At 42.7% G+C, this 10,272-nt stretch overlaps 1 pseudogene; it reads left to right on the forward strand.

The window, feature by feature from the left end:
* On the forward strand, positions 1–652 carry LOC121442019 (annotated as a pseudogene).
* Positions 653–10,272: the final 9,620 nt, after the last annotated feature.

A 10,272-nucleotide genomic window follows, 5' to 3' on the forward strand; every position in this document is an offset into this window, starting at 1 on the left:
ATGTGGGAACAGACTGATCCAAGATGGTGGTCATGGAATCAGAAATTACCCCTACAGGAAAGAATAAAAATATTATTTAATCAGAGGGTTGCTAACCCAGAACACTGTGTTAAGCATCCTCTACAGAACAGTTGGGTGTTCTGCTTGTATTTTTGTTTTAAAAAGAATGAAAGCAAAACATGACTAAGAAAGCTCTAATTGATCCCTAAGCTTGATCCTGATGGAGACTTTTAGGCTCTGTCCAACCATATAGTAATTTAATGTGTCTCTGTGATTACTCACTTCTTAAGGATGATATTGAGCCTTCAGGAGAAGATGAAAAACAAACTTGGAAGATGATGGTGATGTACATTGAACAAATAGCAGATACAAAGTGACCTCGGCTAGAGACTCTGCAGTGCCTAACTGGAAAATCTTTTGATGACTACAGTGATGATGTATGTGGAGCTGTTACTAAGGTTACGGCTGGAGGGAATAAGACAGTGATATGGACCATTGAATGTGAAAACAGAGAAGCAGTTGCATACATAGAGAGGGTATACATGGAAAGTTGCGGACTTCCTCTAAGCATAGCTTTTTGTTGTCAGCCCCAAATCAAGCACACTCAGTTACGAAGAGTGGCCCCACCATTAAAAATAGGTTTGTTGTTTAAGAGAACACTTTCAGAGTATTCTCACAGGAGACTCATCAAAGAGATCAAAATTTGGGAATGGAACCAAAGTCTCATCAAAGTGGAGTGGACTGCACTGAAGCTTGATTCCATCTACGTGGTTAAGACATAGAGATCTCATTCGCCTTTGTCTTGCGTGTCTGTGTTCATTCTTTTTTTTCCCATCCCCAGAATCTACAGATGTGGTCCTGGTCAACTCTGCAACAGCTGAGTAGAACTGTCATTACACACACATTTGCCTTTCCACGATACTTGAAAAAGCACTTGCGTCTCTATTACCAATAGCAAGAAAAACTCCGTTTCTGTTCTGTTCAATGCAGGAGCAAATTTTGCTGGTATGAAAGTATAAGTACAGTTTTCTAGCAATCTGTTTCCTTTGGAACATGTTCCCAGACCTTAGTAGGCCTCTAGATCTTAGCTCAACAGACACCATGATGGACATACCACTTAAAGCCTTGAAGCCCAACACGTAGGCAGTAAGAACAAAGACCTTATCCACCAAAGCCCATAGATACGGGAAAATCCTTAAATGTACCAGCCTTGCTTTTTGGCTTCTGTAGTTTCACTTCTGGCTGACTGTCCTTACTTACTAGCTGAGGTGTCAACCCAGGATGAGGTTTTTGTGCTGAAAAACTCACCCCAAAAAAAACCTTGGGACCAGATTTGGGTCCCAAACATCTAGTATAGTTGCTGACCAACTAATGGAAGATTTTCTATTGGCTTGAACCTGTGTCTGAGCAGTCTTTTTGGGTGAATCACTCACAACACCTTTCCAGGTATCTTCCTTGCTATCCTCTTGCTGATGGCTGCTAGATTATAATTTGCTCCTTCCTTGATAATATCAATGGTTCTAAGTTCAGTTTTTCATTTGTTTTATTTTTCTTTTTTCCTTATATAACACTGGTTGAGGATCCAGGGATACGACAGAAAGGTAGAATAAAAAATTAAATTTGTGCATTCTTTGATAATTATTTTGTGACTATAAAGCTTTGCTACAAATGTATGCATCTCTTTTAAGTCAGTGGTCTATTTGTGTGAGTTACTAAACATAATTGTGGAGTATAAAAAAATGTAACAGCATAATTACATTCCTAACTAGAATTGGTGCACCTGTTTTTGTATCTTTAAACTGGTATTTAGCATGTTTTATTATTACTCATTTTATTTGGTTAGAAATGGCTCAAGTAGAAATCTGGTCCCATTCACATGAAGACAATGTACAAAACTAAACAAATGTGTACAGTGAACTGTCTTTTAGAAAACTAGATTTATTCCACTTCTTTGTATCTATAGAAGGAATCTGTACTTTGCAGAGCAAGGCAGTCTCTTTTGTCCTCTTGAAGTGCCCTTCCCATGTACAGTCCAAGTTTCGTGCATTAGCTTATTATTATGGTTATTAAACATTTTAATAAACTGAATAGGTAGCATTAGATAGATTAAAACCATTTAACCATCTCAGATTTGGAAAGGATTTGAAGGTGAACCATCAGCCAAGCACCTTTTCTTTTCTTTTTTTTTGGGGGGGGGACTCAATATAATCATTTATTCCTTTTGATCACATTCTTTCTCTTCCAACCTTCCTACCCCATCCATCCTCATGTTATCTCTCTTTTTCTCTCTTTCTCTAAGACAGAAAAACTAAGCAGAAAACAAACAAACAATAAGACAAAACCCAAATAAACAAAAGGTGCACAAAAATATAGAGTCTGTTTGTGTTGACATACACCCTGCCCCGGGGATGTGGTTGGTAGCCCCGAGACACTCTGAGAAAACTGATTTCTTTTTCCCTGCAGGTGTCAGTCACAAATAGCTTCCTGGTTAGGGATGGGACTTTGTGTCCACTTTCCATTCTCAGCCCAGCACACTTTTTGACACACTCACTGGGCCAATACTTGCCACAAACCTTGAGGATCCCAAAATGAATGACACAATCCCTTTAGTGAAAGGGCTGGGAGCATCTGTGACCAGAAAATCTGGTCAGTTCAATAAAACAAAACAAAAACAAAAAAACAGTGGCAGGGAGAAAAGGGAGGAGAACCAGAAGGAACAGGATGGTTGAGATGGGGGAAGGACAGAGACAGAGAACAAAGAGATATCTTGATTGAGGGAGCCACTATGGGGTTAGCAAAAAACCTAACACTAGAGAAGTTACCAAGAATCTGCAAGGATGACCCTAGCTAAGAGTGGAGAGGGTACCTGAACTGGCTTTGCCCTGTAGTCAGATTGATGACTATCTTAAATGTCATCATAGAAACTTTGTCTTGCAACTGATAGAAGCAGATACAGAGAACCACAACAGAGCATTGGGCTGAGCTTCAAAAGTCCAGTTGAAGAGAAGGAGGAGTGAGAATACGAGCAAAGAGGTCAAAACCATGATGGGGACACCTACTGAAACTGCTTTCCAACTCCAGCCTGACAGTGACGGAACCAGCATAGGACCAAACTAGGGCCTCTGAATGTGGGTGACAGCTGTATAGCTGGGGCAGACTGTGGGGCCACTAACGGTGAGATCAGGATTTATCCCTACTGCTTGTTCTGACTTTTTGAAGCCCATTCTCTCTGAAGGAATACCTTGCTCAGCCTAGATATAGTGCTGAGGGCCTTGATCCTGCCTCAAAGCAATGTGCTAGACTTGGTTGACTCCCCGTGGGAAACCTTACCCTCTCTGAGGAGTGGATGGGGTTTGGGATGAGGGGAAAGGTGGAGGAAGCAGGAGGACGGGAAGGAGTAGGAAAAATGAATTTGGCATGTAAAATGAGAAAAGATAGTTTTAAAAATAAATTAAAATAAAATAAAAACAAAAAAGAAAACCATCAAGAATGAGAGAATTAGGAGGGGAACATCAAGAGCATTCATTAGAAGGAGAAGGAAAACATCAAGAGAGACAGAAGGGACATTTCTGCATAGAGATAAGAAAAGACAATGTAGAACACAGAATATAGACTGAAAATTCAGTCAGTAAGAAGAGGTCTTGCTGTGCAAGTGCAAGAACTTGAGTTTGGACCCTGTTGTCCATGGCAAAGCCAGGCGTGGCCATGCACGTCTGTAACCCCGGTGCTCTAGGCACAGGCGTGATGGAGACAGGAGGATCGCTGGGGTTTCAGGGGCTTGCTGGGCAACCAAAAGATGGCAAGCTCTGGGCTCACCTAGAGATCCTGTCTCAAGGAGGTAAGGCAGAGAGAAAGAGAGAGAGAGAGAGAGAGAGAGAGAGAGAGAGAGAGAGAGAGAGAAGGAGGAGGAGGAGGAGGAGGAGGAGGAGGGAGGGAGGGAGGGAGGGATCACGTGCATGCACACACAGGGCAGTGACAAGGTAACAAGATGTGGCATTTCTGAGACAGGTGCAGGAACTACTGAAAACAGGAAGAAAGCTGAGTTCTTCCTAGGCCAATGGGAGAACCACATGAGAGAGATTTGTAGTTGAAGGAGATAAGTTAGAGGTTTCGGAGTCAAAGAGGCATCCCTTCTGAGGCTCCAGCATCATCAGATTGTTCTTTGGGAGGTGTGGATGGAGGGAAGAGACTAGGAAGTGATTGGGGTAGAGTTACTTTGATATCCCCAGGCTTCTGATCTGCAACCAAAGGGCAAAAAAAGGTCCCCTATTACAATGCTATTAGATATTCAAATTTTTGCTTTATGCTTTAAAAATCCATTTTATTTTCAACAAAATGATTTAATTGAAAACAGCACCGCAGAATCTGAGCATTGGGAAGGACTTCGGAGAATGTATCTGGGGAGAAAGGGGCAAAAGCAGACATATCTTTCACACAGCCGGAACTAAATTTACAATCAGTTTTTGTTGCCTTTTCCCATTATCTTGCTTCACACACACAACCCAGCCTCTCCAGGCTATACTTACCCTCTCCCCAGGGTGCTAGATAATACTTGTATACTTAGGCTATTTTCATTTTTGCATCATTTTCCCATGAAGATTTTGTTGTTTCCTCTTTCAGACATGACACAAGGACCTCAGGCTGGCCTCATCAACTGATCCCCATGGCACCTTAAAAGACAGCATTCCCCAGGGATAGGCGATGCTGGGGACGAGTGGTCTCAGGGGCTGCATTCCCATCAGCCTTGGGCTATCTCAGTAGAGCTAGGATGCGAGCACGTTTCCTTCCTTGTGGAGGAAAATATTCACGCCTATAGCCAGCATGGCTTCTTCTGATGCCACTTATAAACATTGCGGTTTGAATCTGTGCAAAGAAGAATTAATTGTTGGTTTTGAATGTTATTGCAGAAGAAGCCCAATCAGTTTCTCAGGGTACCATTCTGGGAAAATCTCAGCATCCGGAGATTTTATTTCAGATGGTCTCCAGGAAGCAGCTTATTAAAAGCATGCCCTTCCCAGGCATGGTTTAAAGCTGGCAAAGCTCTTTCCCCGTCTGTCCCCCAAGACCATGCGGGCTTTATACAAAGGCAGAAGAAAACGTGTCGACATTTACCTGTGTTAGGAAAGCTAAAGGGGCCCAACAGCAAAACATTTTTCTCCCCACTGACACTCCTGACCTGTCTTGATAGTTTCTCCGTGACTTAGACCTCACCGTCCCTAACCAAAGCTTATACCTACAAAGAGGTAATGCAAACAAAATACATGTCTTGATAGCTGTGGAATCATCAATTAGCGTAATGCTTGGCAAAGAGCCAAGGCGTTCCGTGTGTGCTGACTAATCTGGTAGTGACTTATTTCTCTGCTTGCTGATCAGAATCCCTAAACTGTTTGCACCAAGCCCTGTAGTTAAGAGGCACTCACTGTGAGACCACGCTCAGCCTTCGGGGGACTCATAGTCGCCCCGAGGAGAGGAGCACCTGGGAACACGGCTGCCATGAAGGGCAGAAAGTGAGTCCAGTGGCTGGTGCTCTGGCTATGATAAGATAGTATCAGGTACTCTCAGAGACAGGAAAGAGGAACATATGTTATCTGACTCTCAAATGCCAGGAGTGGTGTAATTCCTAGAAACTGCAGCCATTCTTCAACACCCAGTAGTACTAAGTTGCTAAGAATCTACTGGGAGGCCCCAGAGAGCCCGACAGGAAGGCAGGGCCTGTCAGCAAGGTGAGTTCGAAAGGATGTAGAGAAACAGAGAGTGGTCCATACACTGCATTGGCAACTGTAAATGACAGAGGAGGCGGAGGCTTTATTTGGGAGGGTTGCATAGAGAACAAGTGCCTGAATACTGATTTTTTTAAAGGGATCAGACTAATTGTTTCCTCTAGCAGGGAGGGAAGACGAGTGCAGTAAAAGGCAAGCCAGTGCACATCCATTCCCACTTATTCTTCGTGCTGTTGTGTGTGCTTGCATGTCTGTGTCTAAGTGAGGCACACGTGTACCACAGCACACACGTGACGTTAGAGTCCGTTTGTCTGGTTGCTGCCACCGTGCTGAATTTCAGGATAGCTGGCCAGTAAGCTTCAAGCCACCCTGCCATCTATGCTTCCCATCTTGCTGTAGGGATGCTGGGAGCATGCGTCACTAAATTTGACTTTTGGGATGAGTTCTGGTGACTAAAATAAGGCCATTGAACCACAGCGTAACAAGCGCTTTTACCCACTGAACCATCTCTCTCACCTGTGGTTCTCATTTCAATATGAAGTTCAGGCATACCTGCTGGTGATACACTAGAGATAGTTCTTAATGGCTGTTGTTTATTGGTTATTACAACATTTTAAGTGACAATAATTCAATGTATCTTTTAGCTTCCTTTTATATACAGAAAGGTAAGACTTGAAAGGTCCCTGACTGCCTCCATGCTGGCTGGCTGAGGCCCCTGCCCAGGGGCAGGAACAGATGCTGGGGAAGTGTTTTTCCCACTTATCTAAACAATGTAGCCAAATCTGGCCGGAAAGATGACAGGAACACTACTAGAAATGGACCATTCTGAGCTGCTCCTCATGAGGAGGTTGAAGCTGAGGCAGTCCTGCAGACTCACACACCAAAAACAAGACACCCTGAAGGTGGGCACAGTTGCTGGTGCTCCTGCCTCCTACAGAGGGAAGAAGAGCCAAAGGCCAAATAGCCCGTCATGGAATTCAGCTAAGGTCAGAAGACTTCCTGATTAGTCTGTGCACCTCAACACCGAGATCCACAAGTTTAATAGGCCATTCTGAATCAAAAGGTCAATTATGAAGCATCTAACATTTTTCAGTTCTAAGAATATATTTTCTTGGTTCTGCTGTGGCTCCAGTAATGCTTCTTTTGTTTCTTTTTTCAACTGTGGCATTTAATTTTTTTTCCTCATCCAGAAATTGATTTTGTATATCCAAGTCTTAAGTTTCTTAATAAAGAAAAGAAAATCTCAAAAAGAGAGAGAGAGAGAGAGAGAGAGAGAGAGAGAGAAGAGGACAGAGAAAGAGAGAGGGGAGAGAGAGAGAGAGAGAGAGATGATTAAGGGACTTTCCCAGGGTAACACAGCTAGAAAGACCTGAGACAGTCATTAAGACCCAGAAACTATGGTTTTGTTTCTCATAGTATCCTGACACAAGTTTAGAAATAGGTATATTTGGATTTGAATTAATATAAGTAAATTCTTTTTATTTCCTTTTATTTGTGATCGACTAATAGGATCATTGGTTGGTTTACTTCAGTTAGTTAAAACTCCCATATAAATCTTCTATTTTCAATTTGCTTTCTTTTTTATTTTTTTTATTGATTTTTATTGAGCTCTTCGTTTTTCTCTGCTCCCCTCCCTGCCTCCCCACTCCCCTTCAACCCTCTCTCTAGGTCCCCATGCTCCCAATTTACTCAGGAGATCTTATCTTTTTATACTACCCATGTAGATTAGATCTATGTATGTCTCTCTTATGGTCCTCATTGTTGTCTAGGTTCTCTGGGATTGTGATTTGTAGGCTGGTTTTCTTTGCTTTATGTTTAAAAATCACTTATGAGTGAGTACATACGATAATTGTCTTTCTGGGTTTAGTTTCATTACCTGCTTTCCTAATAAAAAAGGCCTAGCCAGGTAGTGGTGTGCTACACACCAGCATCAGGAGGCAGAGGAGCTCTCTGAATTCAAGACCAGCCTGGTTTACAGAGCAAGTTCCAGGACAGCAAGGCTACACAGAGAAACATTGTCTTGGAAAAAGGAACAAAAAGAATGGCCTTACTACTCTGAAACGACAGCTAGTAGTACCTTCAAAGAACATGAATTCCACTTAATTTGCTTCAGTATTGTCACTAAGCAAACACCACATTTGAAACTGCCAAAAGCCCCAACTATTTCCCTTATTGACTACAGCATGGGGTTTAAATATTGTCCCTTCCATGGGCTAAATCATAAGACCCATAGGTCACAAACATCCTCAGTTTTGTTCAGAGATGCAGCCTATTATTAAGTAATGCTAAAGATGTTTCCTGCCCTATCTGTTTACTTGACTGAGCGACCACTGAAGCCGGAATGACGGGTAGACTGTGTGGGTCTCAGTATATGTCTCTAAACATGAATGTATGAGGGGGGCAGATGGCATGAGCAGCACTGTAGCCAATGTGAATCTAAAGCCTCTGATTTAGAGGCAATTTATTTTTTATAACTCGCATTGGACTTCAACCCTGTATTTTGCCAGAGTGTAGCATTATGTGTGCTCTCCCCATCTCGAGTTGGAATCTAAGATTTGAGGGTGAGTTTCCAAAGGCTCAACTGGTGCTTCGAGGGTTGAACTTCATTCATCTAGCCATACTGTGGTGTTCTTTGGTCTTCTCCATAGTGGCTTCTCCTTAGATCTTAGAGTTCTGTCCTTCATGTACATATAGGTACAGGAATTTGAATGCAGTTTTTCAGCCATGTCTTGAAGTCTGTTTGTGAACCTTTCTGCTTGGGTACTCTAAGGCAACCATTTTGCTATTAGGATATTCTTGTGTTTCTCAGGTTCTGTGTTAAAAGGTTGGCTCATCTTCTTCCCTCCAGGCCCTCATAGACCTGGACCCACCTTCCTGAATGTGTTCGTTGCTTTTCTTGTACTGTGATTAAATAGCTGACAATAAACAACCAAAGGGAGTTGTGTTTGGGCTCACAGTTTGAGGGCATTGTCTGTTACCGCGGGGAAAGCAAGATGGCAGGAGTGGCTGGTCATTGTGATGGCTGAAGGTGAGGATCCTTGATCACATCTGGGCAGATGAGGAATGAGAGAAAATGGAATACAAATACCCAGCGGAGTCTCCCCTTTGTCTCTTCTCATCTGTTTGCCCTCCCCAGTCAACCCTCTCTGGAAATACTGCTCACTGGTACACTCAAAGATCAACAGGTATTCCCCAATCTATTCATGTCCCACTGGGACAGCATAAGAGATGGAGAATGAGGGCTTTCTGTTTCCACGGCCCAGAAACTAAGTTTTCAGCAGCTGTCCTCCATCTTCCCTTTTCTTCCCAGGCCTGGAGAAGTGTTTTTCTACTTAATGGGGTGAGGGTCACCTGAGTTCTCACTCTGTATACCTTCCAACCATTTCACGTCTTCTTCGATTCTTTCTAGAAAGTTTTGGAAAACAAATCCAAGATCAAGTGACTCACAAGGCATTTTGGTCCTCATCAGAATAATAAATAGAAACACCTAGTAGCTTGTAAAGAAAGACAAGGGAGCCCATAGGGGAGGTTCTTATTTTTAAAACATTTCATCATATTTCTTCTCGGTAAATCTTTGCATCCCTGTGGGATAAAGAGATATTTCTCATCCAATTGTTCAATGTCTTTCCTCAAGAGATTAGAACCTGGGACTGTCTCAGATGAGGGTCTCCAGGGAGCTAAGCTCCTTGAGCAAAGCTGTCCTTATGAAAACAACTTCCTCTACACAGTAGGGCTGGCCATCTCGAGGTCACACCTCAGTCATCCATCAGGAAGACACAGCTAGAGAGGGAAACTGGTTTCTAGTTTCAGCATGGGGTGGGGATAATCAGAATTTACCCTCGAGTCCATGGCATCTTCCTGAAGTATTTTCTCAACATATGTACATAATATCAATGTTGTAATAGTTATCTTGGTAACAGAACTTGAATCCTTGAGCATCAGTATGCCTATCATTACTGGTTCTGGTTCTGAGATGGTATTGTCACTGGAGGGCCTAGGATGGTATCTGTCTATTGACTTTTCTAGGATTCTGCCTTTGGTATCAAATAGTTGTCTCTGTTTCAAATACCACGAGGCCGGGTAAAAAGGTATAGTACTCAGAGGGCCGGCATCACCTCCAGTTTCTGCTATGTAATATTCTGGTCCAGGTATAACTGAGTTGAATTACATATGTCAAGAGACAGAAGATGATGGACACTTGTAATCCCAGAGATCAGGAGGTATAGGCATGGGAATCAGGAGTTGAAGGCAAGCCTCAGCTACATACTGAGTTTGAGGACAGTCTGGACTACAGGAGGCTCTACTTACAAAACAAAATAAAATAGATAGCAAATCAAGAGGCTCCTAAATTTACCATTGAGCAGCTGAGGAGAGTGTTGCCTGATGTATATGCATAGGCCTTTTATTATCTTTAGCACCAGCTGAGGGGAATACATTCTTCATTTCCACCAGTGACTCCAAGGAAAGAACAACTTATCTAATCTCATGCTGCGCGTTGTAATATTTTTTGCTAAGCGTCATAGACTTGGTGTCAAATGCATACAATACTTCC

This window comes from Microtus oregoni, unplaced genomic scaffold (assembly GCF_018167655.1).
Source record: "Microtus oregoni isolate MIOR12 unplaced genomic scaffold, Mior012 000086F_ref0000336, whole genome shotgun sequence".
NCBI lineage: Eukaryota > Metazoa > Chordata > Mammalia > Rodentia > Cricetidae > Microtus > Microtus oregoni.